The sequence below is a fragment of the Callorhinus ursinus genome, unplaced genomic scaffold (assembly GCF_003265705.2).
Source record: "Callorhinus ursinus isolate GAN/ISIS: 27379988/994484 unplaced genomic scaffold, GSC_fseal_2.0 scaffold55, whole genome shotgun sequence".
In the NCBI taxonomy this organism is placed as follows: Eukaryota; Metazoa; Chordata; class Mammalia; order Carnivora; family Otariidae; genus Callorhinus; species Callorhinus ursinus.
In genome coordinates this window covers 7582033-7602802 of record NW_027397117.1, presented here as the reverse complement: position 1 = coordinate 7602802, position 20770 = coordinate 7582033, and the positions used below count along the sequence as shown (strand labels likewise).

General features: G+C 44.8%; 1 protein-coding gene across 7 annotated transcripts in view; it reads left to right on the top strand.

Moving 5' to 3' along the window:
- CALN1 (calneuron 1) overlaps positions 1 to 20770 on the top strand; it is a 501983-nt gene that overhangs the window by 392401 nt on the left and 88812 nt on the right. The window lies entirely within an intron of this gene.

Here is a 20770-nt window from a genome sequence, read left to right as displayed (position 1 = left end):
TTTGCCTAGAAGCCAGCCTCCAGGCGGGGCCTGGCCGACTTCCCACCTCACCCCTCACCTCTCCCTTTTCCAGGTGGAGGGCTGTCAGCAGCAGCTCAGGGGATGAGGTAGCCCTGGGGGAGTGAACACATCTGGTCTCTGCGTCAGCTTGTAATGGGAAATAGTCCCTAGTTCATCTGCACGTATTTGTGCAACCTCCACTTTATAGGTGCTGGCTCGCCCCCAGCTCAGCACCCCAAGCCTTGGCCCCAAGGAATTCTTGGCTCAGCTCCTGGGGCCAGTCTGAGCCGAAACTGCTGAGTCTGTGAGAATCCCGTGTGCCGATTGTTTTTACAAGGTGATGTCCCGAAACCCAACACTGAAAAACCCAACTCAGAGCTGCCAGATCCATAGTTAAGGCCCTAATGGAATCGTTGGACACCGAATTCCCGGATCCAGAAGATAATCCCCACCCCAAACCCACTGCGCACCGCCCCCCCAGTCGGACGTGCTGTTTCTCGGGTTGCACAGACAGAGCTTCCGTTCTGCCAAATTCTTGGGTTCGCACTCTCCTGCCAAGGTCAGCAGGAACTCAGTTAATCTGCTGGGTGAGTCCTAGCTGAGAAACAGCCCAAACTGGGGAGAAGTAACTCATTTCACAAAACTCCGTACCTCGCATTCAAGAGGGAACCGGATCAAGCCACATTTCCGACGTCAGTCTCCAACAGGCACCTATTTTGGCGTGGCTGGTCTCTCTGCTTTCAAGCTGCTGCAAGAGGGAAAGTTGCAACTGTAGGAAAAAGGCAAAGTGCATTGGAAACACTTGAGAGCCTGGAGTGAGAGCGAGCTTTGCCTCAAATTGCCAGGCGCTTTGGTTCGACAGAGCACGCCGTCTGCTGTCCTAGGCCGAGACTGGTTCTGAGAAGCCTTTGCTGGGCACATTCCACAAAGCCTCAGGTTTCACAGGAAGGGGCCCTGGCTTGTCGGAACCTTCTGGAACATCTGAGCAACCATTCTGTCTTCTGCTCAGCTACTCAAGCCTTTTTTTCTCTCTGCCCTCCTCACGCCCACCCCCCAGCTTCTCACTTCATCCAGAGCATGCACTGAAATCCACTTTATAATGTCTACTTGTTCAGTCCTGGAGCAAAGAGGCCAAGATCTTAGATTAAACCCCGTTGCACTCAGGCAGCTTGCAGAGGGGAAGAAAAGAAAAAGAAATCCCAATAGCCAGAGGTTGCCCTCTGACCACAGCTTGTAGAACTAAAGGTCCCCGAGGTTCCCTTGACCATGGTCTTTTGTGATTCGGTGAAGCCCCTTCCTGTGTGTGAAAGACAGAGTGTCACCCTTGTCTCCTGGTCTTCATCCTCACTTTGCCAGGGCGGTATCCTGAAAAATCCCATTTTTTTCTTCTTTCTTTTTTTTTAAAGATTTTATTTATTCATTAGAGAGAGAGAGGGAGAGCGAGCACAAGCAGGGGGAGCAGAGGGAGAGGGAGAAGCAGACTCTGTCAAGCAGGGAGCCAGATGCGGGGCTTGATCCCAGGACCCTGAGATCATGACCTGAGCTGAAGGCAGACACTTAACTGACTGAGCCACCCAGGCGCCCCGAAAAATCCATTTTTTTCTAGTGTAAGAATGCAAGAGAGTCTACTTTGGCTAACGGCAGGGAGAATAATGTATACAGAGAGGCCCTTCTGATTTAGTGAGTCATTCATACCTCAGTACATCACCCTCTTATCCTAGGCGGAATTTTAATCAGAGGTGAATCTTATTCACAGGCAAAGTTATCCCGTTTTTCATCCGTGCACCCACCTGCTGAGAAATGCTTAGGATTTTCTCTCTGCCCAGCTCCTGGGGTTCTTCTAATCAGAGACAGAGAGCTGAGGGGTTTGCAACCATTACTTTTATTGATATTAATATATCACAATGTTCTGGAAATGTCAGGTTCTTCTGCCTCTTGGGTACTAAGCTGACAAAAATGAAGGAACCCAACCCATCTCAAAAAACTAAAGGAGGTAGTACTTGATAAATAGCAATCAGATGAGTAACAAGCCTGATCACCAAGCCCCGAATTCCACCCTGGTTGTTGAGGTGAAGTCCCCGAGGTGGATGGCATGTCCTCAGATAGATGCCAGGATCTCTGTGCATTTGAAATGTAAAATATAAGCAATCCGTGATTTCCTCCTAGGCTAATGCGATTCCTAGTGAATGTGTAGAGTTGACAGGTTATTTATCAAAGTGTGGGGCCTGGCTTTGGTTTCAATCAGGGACCAAAATGCAGGGTTTGTGCTTGTTTCAGCAATCCCAAAATGACACAGTCATGGGCCACTGGAGCCAGAAAGGACTTTGAAGATAAACTTGTCCCAGACCTTCATTTTACAGACGAGTTTCTGGGTTTGCTCAAGTTCACACAGCAAAACAAGTGACAGAGCTGAGCCTGGAACCTGATTTTTGTGGCTTCAAGCCAGGGGCTCTTCCCCATCTCCCCCTGCAAGTGTGTTCCTGGAGATAAATCTTATAACACCTGGCAAATCACATCAGCTGGGCATTTTGTTTTCTGTTTGGGAAAACTTGGGGTGCGAGTAACAAAAAACAAGTCTTATGAAGCAGAAAAAGAGTATATTGGGAGAGTATTAGTAACCCTCAACATTCATAGGAATGCTAAAGAAGCAGGCTGAACAAAAAGGGGCAGACACTAAGTTGTACTATCAGGAGGACTAGATTTCAGGAAATAATTAGCAGGGGGAGGCTGCTAGAATGAATGGGTCCTTTTTTCTGCTTTCTCATAACTCCGCTCAAGAGAGACTTTGATCTCCAGCTAGTTCACTGATATTGCAGGCTAAATAAATGTTGTTCGGGGTTGTCCAGCTCAAGCATTCGGTGGATTAGAGATCCTGGAGAGAGGGTCTGGTTGGCCCAGCTTGGATTACCTGACCTGCTTCCAGAAAGGAAACATTTAAGAGCTGGTATGTGGCTCTGCCTGTTCTCCCCTCACCATGTCCAAGCCTTGGGATTCATATCAACATGGCGGCATCAGAAGCTAATGGAACCTCTGTCACCTGGGTCTCTGAGGGATGGTCATCAACAGAGTCTTCAGGTTGTTACAACAGCATATCCTAGACTCTCAAAACCAGTGCACCCACTTATAAAATGCCCTCCAGAGTGTTGATATAAAGGACACGCAGAGATGTGAAACATCCCACCACATAACTCGGTGAGAAATCTGGCTTGCAACTTAAAGCACCATAACTATGACAAAAACCTGGGGGTAGCCTCTCAGTTTACTCCAATCCTGTTCAGATGAGCATCTGCCTAATTCCACCCCATCAGTCTGACCCAGATTTACAGGATGATTCTTGGATAGAAAGCCAATGTGTCTAGGACGTCAGGCACAAAACACCTCCTTTAGCAGCCAGCTTGTTTTTTTGTTTTGTTTTGTTTTGTTTTACCAGCGAGCGTTTGTATAAAGGAGGAATCAATGGTGGGTTTGTGTAAGAGACATCTGCCTATTCCTACACACATGATTTTATCTCAAGGAAGTTCTCTCTGACCAGAAAAGCTGGTTTGATGCAATCGGAAACTGAAAATGAAATATCCTAGAGAAGTCAGAAGATTATGTATGCAGAAATGAAACACGGAGGAGCATAAAAACACACAACTGGAAGTTGCTGGATTCCCTGAAGAAGAAAGATAAAGCTTTAACGTATAGTTATAGATAAATGAATTAATTGGATTAATGAACAATGAACTATTGGATTGACTGAATCAATGAATAATGAATTATTGAATTAATGAATTAGAACTAATTGGTTCATCAGGGGCTCTCCCAGTTACTACATATACTTTATATACTTCGTTAAAACCTCCTGATTTCCCTTCAGTCAGAAGACTCAGTTCATTCTCTGGGAGGTGGGCTGGGGGCAGATACCCAGGACTTGACATTGTCGGCTCAGGCAGGCTGGGTTGACTATGGGACGAGCCCCTGGCTCGTTCCCTTTCAGAATGCGGAATGAGAAGGCCATTTCTCTGCTGGCCTTTCCCCATTTCTTGAGGATGTGGTGAAGATATCAGGTCAGGCACAGGGGAGAGGGTTTTGAATAAAATGCAGCCAACTTATGCATCATTATATTTATTTTTCAGTGCATTTTCCAGGGTTCTTGAAACATGTCTGCTTTTCCCCTAAAACTGAGAACTTCGAAAATTAAGCAAAGTGATTTTTGTTTTCCATTCCGGGCCAAACTTCCCAGGTCACCTTTAGGTTTGGTCTTTCTCCAGGATCCTCAGAAACCTTTTGATGTTAACTTTTTGATTTATGTTCTGTCTCCCATTTGGCACTGGAAGTAGCTATTCTTGACCAAACTCTATGCTGTGTGGATTGGGTCTAAATTGGAAGAGAGATAACTCCAAAGTGAAACAATGTGATTTTTAAAGAAATTAGATGATGTAAGTCTAGGAGAAGGGTACAGGTTTGCAACACCGAAGCTCAAATTTGTGGGAGACTGGAGCCCAAAATGGGTAGCTTTGGGTGGAGGTTGGGATGGGCGCAAAAAGGGCTGGTAGGTGGGAGAGAGAAAACGGGATTTAATCTGACTCGACTGCAGGTGGGACAAGAGAAGCCATGTGTCTGAAGGATGAAGAACCAAGACAAAGTGATTAGGACAATACTTCGAAGCCTAGACCCAAGACCCACAATAATCTAGTATAGGAAACATTTCTGGTTCAAAGGAGCAGGGTTTTCGCGGCGCACGCATGCACACAGGCCTTTTGTGAGTCTTTTATCTCCAGGACTGGATATCATCAGATCCAACACTGTGAGTCCAAACTGGCAACCTGACGAATCATCTTAATCTTATAGACCGGTAGAGGAAACAGCAGGTGCACGGCACACGTTACCTATACGAGCTCTAACAGGGAAATGGACTTGTTTTCACCTGCTAGGGAGATCTGCATCTGAGAAGTCACAGATCGAGGGCTGAACGTTATGCCCGGCAGATAGTAAGTGCCTACCGTAGATTAGCCAGTACTGTTATTCTAAAGCCATTCAGCGCTCAGCAAGAGACCTGGCAAAGTAGGTATGATCACTAACCCCGAGGAAACTGAGGCCTCGAAGTGAGGCAGTTTGCCCCAGAGTCACACCGCAGAACTGAATTTGGAGTCCAGGTCTTTTCCTGAGTCCCAACCCTGTTCTTATTCACCACATCATTGTTGCCATGGAGGCCCCGCGTGGTGTTCTTTCTGGTTTATGCACGGAGAGTCACTGACCTTTGCAAGTGAGCAAACAGAATGCTGCCATTCACATTGCCCCCCGATTGGTCATTTGGGTTTGCCACACAGGAATGCCTGATAATGGCTTCACAGGGAGGAAGATGCCTTGTTCTGTCCACCCTTGCTATGAGACACATCAAGCCTTCGTTGTTGTTGTTGTTGTTGTTTTAACCTCATTTCTGTTTAAAAATAAATTGATTTAGCAATTTGCACAGTGCCTCCCTGGACCATACTTCATGAAGTAGAAATGTTCAATTACCCTAAGCGGAAAAGGCCAGATGAAGCATCGCATACAAACCACACCCACGCCTCGGCTCCCTCTCCATAGGCAGCCGGGCCTGGCCGGGGGTGAAAGCACTCTGTGAAAGGCAGGGCCACACCAGCCGGGGCAGCACGGGGCGGGCCCTCCACCTCCGTCCCCGGACCCACGCCAGGACCCCTCCCCATCCCAGATGCACAACGGCCAGCCATGGAGCAGAGCTGCAGGGCTCAACACACACACACAGCCATTGCTTTCTGCAGAAAGGGACACTGTTACCTGTTTGCCACCTGAGCGACCCAGCCATCAGCTGGGCTGTGGCCAGTCTTGCCTCCCTGCTTTCTGGTTTACCCTGCACCCTAACGCTGTCTTGACACCTGCCTATTTCCTATGTCATGCATGCTCATGAAAACTTGCATTATTTTGTCTGTTTGCCTGTGCGTGTGTGTTTATCTTGTTTCCAAGGATGCCCCACTGGCTCCTTGGTGCTAGATCCACCTGTCTCGTCACTGTCGTGCTCCCAGCATTTACACGGTGCGCCATCTATATAACTCCTGCTCTCTGTTATTTGTCAAGTCAACAAATCAATCTTCCATTCTGCTTTAACATGTCATCATCGGGTGCTGTCCTCCTGGCTCTGGACCAAGATTTCTGCTCTTTTCTTTTTTCATCGTGCTAAGAACACTTAACTTGAGATCTACACCCTTAACAAGTTTTTAACTATAGCAGTGTTTTTTGACATCGGGTAGAGCGCTGGGCAGCGGATCTCTAGAGCTTACTCGTCTTGCTTAACTTGAGTCTTTCTGCCCGCTGAGCTTCACCTAACCTTCACCTGTGCTTGCTATCCTGGGCTTGGGAACTCCAGCGACACTCCTGGATTCCTCCCTGAATTCTGAATCCCTTAAACAGCTCCCCACACGTTCCAAGTCTCTGGATCAGTGTCTGAGCTCTCCCCCTCACTGCATCCTGGCTCCTGGCCCCGGAAATACATCGTCTACATCTGAACGGCACTTTCCAAATCCTGGAAAGCAGAAAGTTTTGCTTAGACTCCACAGTGTAAAGTGTTTATGTTAACAATCCACAGAAGATGCCAGAGAGTTTGCACCAAGGACGCGCCCACCCCCCCGCAGCAGTGGCAGAGAGTGTCCCCCTCACAGCATCATACAGTAGATATTTTTTTTAAAGTTCTGCCCATCTGTAAATTCGTTAAAAGTTTCTCATTTAAATTTGCCATTTTTAAAAGATAACCACAGATCTTTGCATTTTCTTTTCTGTGACCTTAACTGTGTTACTTACTGATCTTGAAAACTCCGGTACTCGGGACGTTAAATGTTTGTCTGCCACAGTCACGGGAAATATTTTGTGGGTTTCCTTTTGTATTTTAGTTTTGTTTCTCTTGTTTTTGACATGGTAAAATTTTAAAGATTTAAAATTGACAAGTCTAGAAATGTTTTCTTTTGTTGTATTGCGTTTCTGATTTTCAAAAAGCCTTTTCCCCTCTAGTGCTTAAAGAGTTAACCTTTCCTTCGCCTTTTTATGGTTTATAGTTTGATTTGGTAAGAAACCTGAAATTCTGCAATCCTTCTAGGGCTTAGCTTCATTTACATGATGAGGATTTCACTTGATTTTTTTCCCCTGGAGAACCAAATATCCTAATGCGTCTTTCTGTGTCTAGACAGATTCTATGCCATGGGTACATATGTTGATTATTTCACCATTACCATATCGTGTCAGTTATTCCGAACCATATTATACACTTTAATATCTGGAGATACTGTCCTCCCAACATTATTCTTCCATGTTTATTTTGCACATGAACTTTTGAATGCTCTTTCTAATTCCAAAATAAATATCATTGGGGTGCTTATTACATTACTTTAAGAACTGACACCTTTAAGATATAGGCTCTTGCCATTCAGAAACATGGAATGGTTCTTTAAATATTTGTTTCCCCTTTACAAATTTCAGTAGAGATTTTTCACTGTTTTCCATCAAAGTCCCATACGTTTCTTGTTAGCATTATTCCTTGACATTTTATGAAAAGTGGGGGGAGGGGGGAGGGGTGGCCCGGGAGGAAGAGCGAGAGAGGAAACATGTGTGTGTGTGTGTGTGTGTGTGTGTGTGTGTGTGTGTGTGTGTGTTAGTGGAATTTTTTTTTCCCTTATGTTTTAGTATTGGCTACAGATAAGCCATTGGGTTTTGCTGATTTTTACTGATCTGATTGAATTGGAGTCTCTTAATTTTATGGATATATATGATTAGACAGAGTTCAGTAATTATAATTTGGTCTCCTCATTTCTGATAGTTATGCCCCTTATTTCTAGAATAAGATTCTAGGCAGATAGCCTCTTCCCCATCCCCATCGTGCCACCATATTCCATCATCTTCTTGCTTCTGATGTTGCTGAGACAACTGCTTTCTGAACATGATTTCTTTGAGGGTAATTTGTCAGCTGTCAGTCTATCTGTTGCTTCTTTGAGGATAATCTCATTTTTTTCTCTGGTTGCTTTGGAGAGTTTGCTTTGTCTTTGCATTTTCCAGTTTTACTATTGACAAGTTTAGTTGTGGATTTCTTTTCACGTGTCTTCCTTGGACTTTGCTGCACTTCTTCAAACCACGGATCGCGTATCTCAGCCTTTAAATGCTCAAGTATTGCCTGTGACCCATTCTCTCCTCTCCTTCTGGAACTCTGGAATTAGCCTTCTGTCAGATCTTCTCACTGTATGTGTCATAGACCCTCCTGCCTCTACCTGCTTATTCCGGAGTATGTCTTCTTAATGTATTTCAGTTCATCTATCCTTTCATCAGCTGTGTCTAATCTGCTCTAACTGAGCTCTGAGTTCTTCATTTTGGGTTATTCTGTTTTTTCAGTTCTACTCCTTTTTTTTTTTTTTAAATTTTCGGCGTCTGTATTATTTTTTTATAGTTTCCAATTCATTGCCAAAATTGTCACGTGTGGTTTACTTCACCACAAGCATTATAAACCCCATTGTTTTACAGTCTGTGTCTCTAACCTCAGTCTTGAAATCCCTGCCGGTCTGTTTCTGTTCTCGATTGTTCCTGCTGGTTCTGGCTCACCGAGTGTTCTCTCTCCACATGCCACATGATTTTCTATTGTTTGCTGGACACTGGATTCAAATACTACATACAGTGTTGAGCCCTGGAATGATATTATCTTTCTCTGGCCCCTCTTTCTTTTTCCAGAGCAGGGTCTTCTTGCATCCTGTTGATTTTGAACAAATGCTCAAATTCCACCTCTCTGTTTTCTTTAGGAAATAAATTTCAAAGGTATAAACTTAGTCTGAATACTCACAGTTATGTTCCCTTTACCTCGTGTTAGAGTCATCTTCCACAGGTTCAATGTAAGATTTTTCTTTCCCAGCTTTTTGCCCTTGTGCAGGAAGAAATGTATGCAGAGCAGGTGCTTACCAATGGACAGCTCATGTGGCAAATCCCTGGTTCTGCTCCTTGGACCTTTGGGCGCTGGGACATCATCCTGATATATCCACGTCTGAAGGATGCATTTAATTCCAGAGCTGCTTGCAAATTTCCAGGGTTTTATTTATGTTTTGTTTTGTTTTAGCAAATCTTCATCTACTAAGGCTCTGTAGGACGGGAGATGGACGGGGTCTACTCACAGCCTTATTTACTGGTTCCCTGAAACATGGGAAAGGTACAAGACAGGAACCCAGCCCCAGAGCGTTCCGTTCTCCTCTCATGCACACGTGCTCTGCTAATGAAAATTCTTCTCTCAGGAAGCTGGCCAGTCTTCCTCTGCTTGGAAACAGAGTGTTATGTGGACAGAGGAAGAGGCTAAGGTGGGAGTAAAGGAGGGGAGGAGCTAACAGCTCCCCGTACCCACCTGCAGCCCAAAACAAAGTTGTTTGCCCAGCTGTTCTGTTGGTTCAGTCTGTGGCTCTCAGGGTTTGAGGGCCGTGCTGAGGGTTTTCCAAAGCCTTTTGCCTCCTTCCTTTCATGCTTTAAAAGAGGAGGCTTAATGGACCTACACGATGCATCCTGTTATGTTTGTTAATCTAGCACCATGGGCCTTCAGTTGTGAATTCCTTCAAGATTCTGGTCTAATTTCAGTTTATTGGGTTTTTTGTTTTTTGGGGGGGTTCTTTCACAAGTATGTTAGTGAGAATTTGGGAACTGTTGCATCAGGACTGGTAAGCTGATTCCATTTTAACCAGCTCAGCAATTTTTTTGGAAACCTAATCTTTTATTAAACATTAGGAAGTGCTGAGCTTGCAAGAGAGAAACAAATTCTCTGGGGACATGCAGAATTAATAAAGAGAGATGATAGTTGGTGACAAATCGGCCCTCAATTGCCAAGTTTATAGAGTCACAGATTTTCCAATATCCATATTGTCTATGAAGTTCGGTGTCCTGCAAGGAAATAGGACATTACCAATCAAGTCACGTCCTTTCTCGCATCTGGGCAATGACTCCAAGTGAATGGATGGTTAAGAAAAAATCTAAGCATATATTATTGAAATTGAAAGACATGGTATGTGTTATTTTTATAATAATTGGTGCCCTTTGTAGAATTCAATTGACTTCTGAGACATAGCAGGCATTGTATAGGCATTCTCTTCCTATTTCAGATAGCTTACAGAGATCATTATTTTCAGGAAATAAACATTTTAAGATATTTCTCAGGCCAGCGTGGCACCAAGCTTATTAAAAATTGAAATTTGTAACATCCATCCAGAAGTTTAGAATCTCCGTTAACAATGTTGCAGAAACCATTCCCACATAGCTTTGTCCTTGGCTGGGATGGTTGTGGAATCGTAGTCTGTCTGGACCCAACCCTGGCCTCAGTGGGTGAGCCTCTGGAAGGTCTAATCCTTCTTTTCAGGTGTCCTATTAAGGTAATTTTGTTCCCCTTCATACAGTTGTGTTATTCGACCACAGCTCTTAAGAGGCGGTTCTGTGGGCCACATGGCATGAGCGTAATATTTATATCAGAATTCAGTCCCCGTGAGAGAAAATCGGATTTTCACCGCGGCGTGGGGAAAACCCACCATGCCAAATTTAATGCGTATGAAGTGCTCCCGCAAAGCCCAGAAACAAAACAAGTCATAAGTCGAAAGAATAAAAAATCAGGATCATCGTAATTACTTGACATTCTTCCGAACGTTCTAGTCAATTCCAAGAAATAAAAACGAGGGGAACAATTAAAATGAGATAAAATTGTCAAGAGAATCACTAGAAGTAACACTAGAATTAAAATGAGAACCAGCAAGGTAGCCAAGTGCAGTGTAAATATTACAAAGCCAAGTCTTACATAGCAAAGCCAGTCAGAAATAGGGGAAAAGATTTCATTCCTAAGAACAACAGTAATATAAAGCCCACAGGAATAACCCGAATGAGAAACATACAGACTTACACCAAACTACTAAGAACTAAAAGGAAAGATGATTGCATGAAGAAGCCTAACATGCCCTCAGAAAGCAGAATAAATGGGGTAAAGACATGGGTTTGCTTTTTTGGGTTAATGCGTGCATTAATGCAGTCTGATCATCACACTGTCTCTGGAAACAGCTTAGCACAGTGCTCAAGAGCGGGGACTCTCTAGCAAAACCGCTCACACTGGATGCCCACCTCTGCCACAGCCGGGTGGCCAGGCCAACTTCTTGGCCGCTCTGTGCCTCAGTTTCCCCATCAAGAAAATGGGAAGATAGTAATAGTAGCTATTACGTAAGGTTATTAGGAGGAATGAAAGTGTTAATATTTGTAAAGTGCCTTTCTGACACATAATACATGTTTGTTAAATTTAATTGACTAAAGCAGACTAGAGACTTGTGCAGAGACTACATCTTTCTGACCCTGGTGTCCAGAGATCCCTACTTGGTGCCTGACACAGAGAGGCTCAATCAATCAGTGTTCCCCGAAAGGCACAGGAACTGGTTTACATTGGGTTCTTTCATTGCTATTTAATTTTTGCTGACTTGATAGATGCTGTATTTTGCTTCGATGTCTATTTCTTTGATTATTAGTAAAGTGGATAGATTTTTTTCCCCCAAAGTATCATTAGCCACCAGTTTTTCTGCTGTCACTCATTTCGGTCCCTGGTTTTTTGCCTTTTCCTCATTTAACTATTGAGGCCCTAGGGTTTATCTCATAAAATAAAGACCCAACATCCTCTGTCGTAAATGTTGCAGATACTTTTCCTGGCTTGTTGTTTGTTTGGCATTTAATTTCATCTAGGCTGGTCTTTGATGGCAGAGGGTTGACATGGAGAGACTTAGAAGTGCAGACCTTTGAAAAACACTGACTTCCATTTCCTTTTATTCTTTATATGGTCTGAGTTTTAAAACTATCAATTCTCCAATCCATCTGTACTTCTTTTGGTGTGTAAGGTGAGGATTACAATGACCTTTTTGTCCCCAAATACCTAGCTTTTAGGAAACTTAAAATGATAATGGGGTGTGATGTGTCAAGGTGAATCTCCACTTGAAGGACTCTGACACTGTCTCTCCAAAAAGCCAACACGCTCCATTTAATAATTTCCTTTTTTTTTTGGGGGGGGGTCCAGGTAATTACTTTGGAATACTACTTTTGCAGTCCACATTTTCCCCCATAAACATTTTAACCCAGTGGTTTTCAGCCAGGGATATTTTGCACATGCACACACACACAACCCCCACCCAAAGGACATTTGGTAATGTCTGGAGACAATTTTTGATGGTCACAGCTCAGGAGTGGTGGGAGAAGTGCTCTTGGCACTTAGTGAGCAGAGGCCAGGGATGCTACCAAACATCCTCCAAAGTCCAGGACAGTTCTCCCCCCACTACAGAGAATTATCTGACCCAAAATGTCAATAATGTCGAGGCTGAGAAATGCTGCTTTAACCCGAAGACTGCAATCTAGCTAAAATAAGATGTTTCTGGGAAATCTGAGGCTATGTTTGCAATGTCAAAAAGAAAATAACCATGACAGGAGCCCTTAGGGTTCCCTCTGAGCCTCTTTTGTTCTTCTCATTCCAGATTTGACCCTTTGTGGGAAGGGAAGGGCAGGTTTGAGGAAAGGCTCAGGAAATACTATTGGGCCAGAGGTCATCTTTGAAGGATTTGTGAATGTTTCCCCTGCAAATCAGGTTTGCGCTACCTCCCAGGGTGCTGCCCAAGCTAGACATTATGAAGTCGATAAAATCTCGCAGGATTTATCAAGCTTGAAAAAATTGGCCTCGTATATTCTGTCAAGTTTTCCCAGGATTTAAAATCCCACACCTACTGAGAGTGTGTCCTGGTACCTGATATCCTAACCAGATTCCCAGGTCCTATGGGTGGATTTCCCCTTACTGACTTAAAGCATCTCCAAAGCATAGCCTACATTCTTATTTATACAGGGGTTTATTTCTGGACAAACCTATTACTCTGCAGATTTTGCTGATTTAAATATGGCAGCTTTATAAATATGTTTTAATACCCAGTTGAACAAGTCTTAATTATTCCTTCCAGCATCACTCACCCAAATTTTTTCTTCTTCTTCATATTCTCAAGTTCTTATTTTCCCAGATGGAATTAGAATACATCTGTCATTTCATTAAAAGTTTCACTGGAATTTTGTTTGAGAACGTGTAAACGAACAGAGGAGGGTGTCGTCTCAGACATTGAGGGTGGGAGGGTAAGTTGGATGAGCCTTCTGGAAAGCAACTGGGCAGCACATATTAGGTAAGGGTCTTTAAAATATTCATGGTGTCCTCGACCAGTAATTCCACTTCTAGGAGACCAGAGCCACAGGAAAAAAGTACACAGCTGTTTGCTTTAGCCCCATTTTTAATAAAATAAAAATAGAAGCAACTGAAGAGTAGAAGAACATTTCTCTGTGATGGTATCTCCAATCAGTGGAGTATTAGGCAGCCATTAAAATTATGTTCACAGTAAGATTTATTGAAATACTCGAGGAAGGCATTTAGAATAGAAATTTGCATTAAGGGCTGGAAGCAAAGTTGCACATTTGGTGTTAACAATGTTAAAACGTGCAGGTGCATAGAAAGATGTTGGAAAGAAATATGCCAAGTGCTTTTAGTAGGTAAGTCTGGGTAAAATATTATGGGTGGTTAGTTTTCTTCTTGATAATTTTCCCTATTTTATACAATAAGCATGTGTTGCTATCTCAATACAAAGTTTTTAACAAAATATTGATAGAATCAAGGAGAAGCACAGCATGCGGTCAGAGGGCGTCAGCAGCCTAAGCCCCGTGGAAAGGAGGAAAGGAAAATGAGTCTGGTCAGGGAGCTAGAGCAGGTGCTGGACCCAGGCGTCCCAGGCAGAAAAGACCCACAATGCACAGTGACTGCCCTGGCTCACAGCGGATGTGCCCACCTTGGATTCTGTTCCTAAAAGTTCAGTTCTCATTCTCACTCTCTCCCCTTGTCCATGGGGAAGGGAGGAGAAGTCACTTCCGATTCCCTCTAAGTCAGGCAGGCACTGTTGTATCTTTCCCAGAGTGTAGACCCTAAAGTAATCCGGTTCTTTCCCGGGCAGCAGGGGTCCCTGGCTCCGTGGTGCCTCCTTTGCCTTTGTCCCCTGCCCTGGCCATTGTGACTCCAAGCTTCTGCTGCCATTCTCAATCCCCCAACCAGATTACTTCCTCCCTCCTTCTCAGCGGGAGCCTCCCTCCTACTTCAAGAACAACAGGGAGGCATCAGAGGTGAACATCCGCGACTCCCTTTGTCTGTTTTGTCAAACTCTGTGTCATCACTGGGCCCACTTCTGCCCCAGGCACTCCCCCCCCCACCCCGGGAGGCCCTGGATCCTACCCCCCTCTCCTCCTTCCCCCCCAGGGCTCTGCCACATCTGTTCACCTCTCTCTGTGCCACTCCCCTGCAACTTCTTATCTCCAGGCTCCCGACTCTTGGCCCATAAACTCGACAATGACTTCCTTCTCTTCCAACCAATCACCGTATGGCTTCCGTCTCCTCCACTTTGAAGGCATCTTGGCCTTCATCCTATGACCAGCGTCCTAACTGGGAAACTCAAGGATTACCTTCAGCCCTTCTCTTTCTTGACCTCTGGCTATATTTGACACAGATACTCCCTGTCTTTTTTTTTTTTTTTTTGAAACTCCTTCCTCCTTTTAAAAAAACATAACAGCTTCTAGGGTTATAATTCACATACCATACAATTGATCCATTCCACGTGCTATTCATTGGCTTGACTTTTTTTTTTTTCCTTAGTCTCCTCTTCTTCTCCCAGTGTCCACCCGCCTCAGCCCTCTTCATATTCTTCTTTTTTTAAACCTATTTTATTTAAATTCAATTCATTTAACATAGAGTATATCATTAGTTTCAGAGGTAGAGTGCAGTGATTCACCCGTTGCCTATAACACCCAGTGCTCATTACATCAGGTGCCCTCCTTACTGCCCAGCACCCAGTTACCCCATCCCCCCCCACCTCCCCTCATATTATATTATTCTCATATTTGAGGAGGTCTTCTTACTCAAGCCCAGAATTGTAACCTGGCAATTCCATGACTCTCGTGACTCTGCCTCTAACCCCCCACCTCAATCCTCTGCTTCAGGCTTCTCGTCGCACCTTCCAAATGCACATATCCACCCCGTTGTCCTACAGACGTTTCAAATTCTGTGGGTCCCAAATTAAACGTGTCTTGCCCTTCAAGCCCACTCAGCGATTCTGCCACCAGACATACTCTTCCTCGGGTGCGACACATTTCGCATGCACACATCAGCAGCAGCATCTGTCACTCGAGGGAAGCCTCATTATTCCGTGTCCCTCCCTCACCCTCCGTCTCGGACCTGTCACCAAGCTCTGATGAGCCTAAATTCCTCTTGTCTTGTCTGCATCCCCCCATCTCTATCTGCACTGCTGCCATCTTAGATCACACATTTTCACCTCCTGCTTTGACTCTTGCAGAGACACCCCCCCCCTCAAATCTGTCTAGTCTCCCTTCCTCCAGATTTGCTACCAGGGCTCCTTCCCAAGAGCCATCAGCGGGGTGTACCTAAAGCACTTCGCATAACAGATCAAGCCCAGACACACGAGTAGAATGGCAAGGTCCAGTAGGAGCAGCACCTGGTCGGTCTTGGCAGCCTCATCCTTCTGTCCTCCACACCCATCCCACATGGCCGACGTTCTCCCTACGTGCCGTCCTGTGTAACCTTCGCATATACTCTGTTAAGGGCGCCCGGGTGGCTCAGTTGGTTAAGCGTCTGCCTTCTGCTCAGGTCATGATCCTGGGGTCCTGGGATCGAGTCCCGTGTCTGGCTCCCCACCCAGCGGGGAACTTGCTTCTCCCTCTCCCTCTGCCTGCCACTCCCCCTGCTTGTGCTCTCTCTCTCTTTCTCTGTCAAATAAATAAATAAAATCTTTAAAAAAAATAATTTCCCCTTAGCAGGATCTCTCTCATCCTCTAAGATGTAGGTTGAGGTAGATACTCTCCACTAAGTTCCCACGGCGCCTTGTACCCTAATCCTATTTTGACATTTTCACATTTTTGTGATCTTGTTACATGGTCCTGTGCCCCGGCAGAACGTGAATTCTTCAAGAACAAGTACCCCTGGGCTACTTCTCAGTCCTCTGGGACCCTCAGTATCTGATACTACACCCGTGAGAAGAATGCAGGCAATAACGGTCTGCTGATTAATTGCATGGATGGATGAATGAACGAGTGAATGAATGATTGAGCAAATGAACCTTTTCAACACAAGGACATGACTTGCTCAGGGGAAACAGGAGTGGCTGAAATGTCGGACATTGAAAGGAAAAGCCGGCTCTGTCAAATCCCTTTTGGGGCACTTGAGGCCAGCATACTCTACTTTGGCGGCCATGACTTTGAGTTGTCATGTGGACCCAGCTGATTTAATAATGAAGCTTTCAAAGGGGACGCTTGCCTCAGGGGGCGAGGACTTTGTAGGTCACCGTGAGATGATGAATCACTGCCTTCAAGCAGAGAAAACTTGCTACTGTCTTTGAGATATGTGTTAGAATTGTGTTGGGTTATTTGTTAGGATCGGAACCCACCCTGAATGTTTGAGCTAGCTATTTCTCTGGACCCTCGGATTGACTTCTTTGTGCCATTCACATTCTAAAATTGTGGCTATGTTTGCTAGAATGAAATCAAATCGACTCATTCTACTGGCAGCCAGGATGGTTCTGAGCCTGTTACTATGGAAATGAATTTTTTACTTCTGTGGTTCCTTCCTGATTTTCAGGCTGTTACAGCAACATTTGCAATGCTCCTGTGAATTTCTCCCCAAAGAGAGAAAAGGGATGAAAATAGAATCATAGGCATAGAGAGCCAGGGATTTGTAATAGTCAAAAACATTGGGCAAATCTCTTTGCTCCAGGTCAGTGCATCCTGTTTATTTGTTTTGTTTATGGTTTACGTGCTAAGCTCAGCACTTTCCTGAGCTAGCTGACTCTGCTCTGACACAACTCACTTTCTAAGACAAGGGCAATGTTATTTTTTTCAAAGTCCCACCATACACTCCAGCACCAAGGGACTGATCCAGCCCAAGTTGGGAGCATGTGGACTTCATGGCCCCAGTGCCCACCTTCCCCAGGCCCAGGGTCTGTGTCTGTGTCCAGTTTTTTTTTTTTTTTTTTTAAATTCCGGTGGGTTTTGTGGCATTCTGAGGCATAGGAGGGTAATGCTTCAGCCTCGTCCAGTGCCCTGACGGAGGGAAAGGAAGCAGGGAGTCCCACCTTTAGAGATGTAGAAAATGCTTACATATCCTCTTGTTCATCATACTCCTAAGAAGACATAGGAGGAAGGGAAAAAGAGAGATTTACAATTTAGGGACTTAAGATGCTCCTGAGTTCTGAAACATTGGAAGGTAGCTTCTCATTCCTGCTGCCATTCTATAATGTTGGATAAACAGGGGTTCATTCATTTATTCCTATAGCATCAGTTACTTCTGAGTACATATTTTGTGCCAAATACTCTTCTAGATACAACAGTGAACAAAGTGTATGTACGTGTGTGTGTGTGTGTGTGTGTGTGTGTGTGTACATGTACCACGATTCTCATAGAACTTAGTCTGGTGGAAGAAAGAGAAATTGATCAAATAAATATATAATAGATCTTTGATGAGTGCCATGAAGAGTGAGTCAGATGAGGGAATAAAATATGGAGGGGGTCCTATTCCAAACTGGATGGGAAAAGAAGATCTCTCTGAGAGATTAGTAGCAATCCAGAACAAGTTTAATATATCAAGATGGGCAAGATGGCCAATATGACTGAGGCCAAAGTGTTGGGATGGGGATTAGGAGACACAGTTGGAGTTAAGCGGACATTAGGTTGAATACTGGCCCATCAAAAAGGTCCGTGTCCTCATCTCTGGAACCTGCTGCTGTGTTACCTTACACGGTAAAAGGGGCTTTGTGGCTGTCATTAAGTTAAGACCTTTAGATGGGAGATTATCCTGGATTTTCCTGGTGGGCCCAGTGTCATGACAAGGGTCTTTATAAGAAGGAAGCAGGAGAGTTAGATAGAGACAACACAGAAGGAAGTAGAGGTCCGAAGCAGATGCTGGGCTCTTGTCTTTGAAGTTGGAGGAAGGGGCCATGGGCCAAGGGTTGCAGGAAGCCTGGAGAAGCTGGAAAAGGCAAGGAAACCAATTCTGCCCTTTGTCCTCCAGAAAGAACACAGCCCTCCTGACACCCCGATCTTAGATTTCTAACCTCCAAAGTCATAAGAGAATAAATTTGTGTTATTCAAGCACTGAGTATGTGGGCAATTTGTTACAACAGCAACAGGAAACTAAATCAGGGGTCAGATTATGTAGGACCTAGTATTCTTATAGGTAAGGATATTGACCTTTAATCTGAATGTGAATCAAAACCACAGAATGTTCTAAACAAAGGAGCGCCATGACCCAACCTGCGTGTTTACAGAGTCCTTGTGGCTCATGAGTGGAAGACAGACTCCAAGAGGGAGAAGCTGAAGTCCGGGGACCAGGGAGAGAGAAGTGGTGTTGGGGTCGTGGGGGAGGGGGTGAGAAGGAGCCAGATCGGGGATGCTTTAAAGACAGAGACAGCAGGACACGCTGATGAACTGGATTGGAGGGGGTGCAAGGAGGAGAAGTAGGGAGAATCATTCCTAGTAAATGGCTAGAGCAGCTGGTGGGGTAGAATTGCCAACACTGCAATGCAGAAGACTGGCAGGGAAAGAGCTTGGAGGTGTTTTATTGTTGATTATTTAATTAAAAGTGTTTTTTGTTATTTTTAGAGGATGTGAGAGCTTAAGAATTGTCTGGGATTTAATTTTGAGATGGTCATTAGATGCCCAAATGAGAAGTTTAGTAATCAGCTTTACGTCCAAGTCTAGAACTCAGATGTAAAATAATAGAATGTCTATATAATATCTGTATTATATAATATCTATATAATATCTGTATTATATAATATCTATATAATATCTGCCTCTGGTTCCTGGCACAGAACTCCTAAAACCCTTGTCATTTTCCTAAGTGATGAGAGAACTTGGAGCATCTTTTGTTTTAATATTTAGTCTTTGACCCAGCTTCCTGACCCAGAGCTCCTAAATCCCTTGGAATTTTCTCGGTGGTAGGAACATCTTCTGTTCTATTGAGCAACTCTTGGTGGGGTTCTGGATGGCGGCTGGTCACTAGAAAGGCCAACCCATGCATAGAAGCTTGAAACTTTCAGCCCCAGTGCCATCCTCCTCTGGGGAAGGGAGTGGGGCTGGAAATTGAGTTAATGATTGATCATGGTCATCGATCAGTTAATGATTGATGAAGCCTTTATAAAAATCCCAAAAGTATAGGGTTCGGAGAACGTCCAGTTTGGTGAATGCATTCACATGCCATGGGGACAGAGATGTCTATGTTCAGGACCCTTCCAGACTTCACCCTGCATGTCTCTTCATCTGGAGGTTCTCCATATACTTTATCATATCTTTATTATATAATAACCTGGTAAACATAAGTAAGTGTTTCCCCGAGTTCTGTGAGCTGTTCCAGCAGATAATTATATGCAACATGGGGGTGCTCAGGGGACCCTCCAATTTGTGGCCTAGTTGGATAAAAGTTGTGGGTAACCTAGGGATCTACTACTTGGCATCCGAAGTTGGGGACAGTCTCATGGAGTTGAACTGTGGGGTCTGCCCTAACTCTGGTTAATGTCAGAATTGAATTGGATTATAGGACAACCAGCTGGTGTTGTAGAGAATCACTTGGTGTGAGAGAAAACCCACACACCTGGGGTCAGAGTGCTGTGAGTGTAGTAGTAGGGGTGAGTAAAGGAGAAACACGGGAGGAGTGGGTCTTTCCAACTCATCAGGGTTGGACCAGAGAAATAAATGCAAGAGTCCTTAACAGAGAGCCACATGGGCAGGAAAGGGAAGGAAGAAAAGGGGTGGGAAAGGAGCGTGCGCCGGAGGGGGGCTGACCGTTGGGCTACTCCTGAATTTAGAGGCCAGCCGGAACCATGTGGCCACAGAAAGGGAGAACGAAGTGCACTCGTCAGTAATGATGAAGCAATTATATCCCTTCAGAGCCGGAATAGAAGCTGGTAGAGGAAATAGAAATCAGCCCTAGCAGAGTGCCATAGAATGTGGAATTAGCACAGCACCCTGTGAATATTTTTCCCAGCCTTACCTTTGGTTGATGAGCTCAATTTGAGGATCAAATTAATCAGCCTTGAGCAATTGTTGGAAAATGTGAAAATCTCTCACCTCTGCTTGGTGTGGCTTTCACTTACCATCTGCATTCAGAGCAGAGATGGGTATAGCCCAAATATGGTGTCTTCCCAAGGGGCTGTTAATTCCCTTCACCTTCAAATCTAATCAGGTTCTAAGCCTCTCTCACGGGAGTGGCAAGAAATTAGATCTCAGTCATGTTTCAGGAGTGCCTTCTAATCTCTAGAAGCTTGAGAACCCGAGTGGTACCTGAAGCCCTTCTGTAAAGTCACCATAATCACCTTCCTCCCCGTGGCTGTGGGATGATGTTTGGGAGCTTCCTCTCTGCATCTCTTGGACTCCAATGTCCTCCAATGCATTTGGCTGTCACTCTCTAAGCTTGAGAAAAGACAGGCCAGCCCTACAGCTATCCTATAATCACCCCATCTGGGAGAGTAGCTACAAGAGGGGCCACATCTTTACAACCTGTGGAGACCCCACAACTCCTGCCTTTCTCAGCCTCTGGAAGAGAAGCTTGTACCCAGGGGAGACCATTTCTGCCTTTCCACTGCTAGCAAGAATTTCTCTCCCTTCCCCTACAAGGGCCTTCTCCTCTCCCACAGTCTTCACAGGGCAACGTGGGCGGGGTTATCTTCTG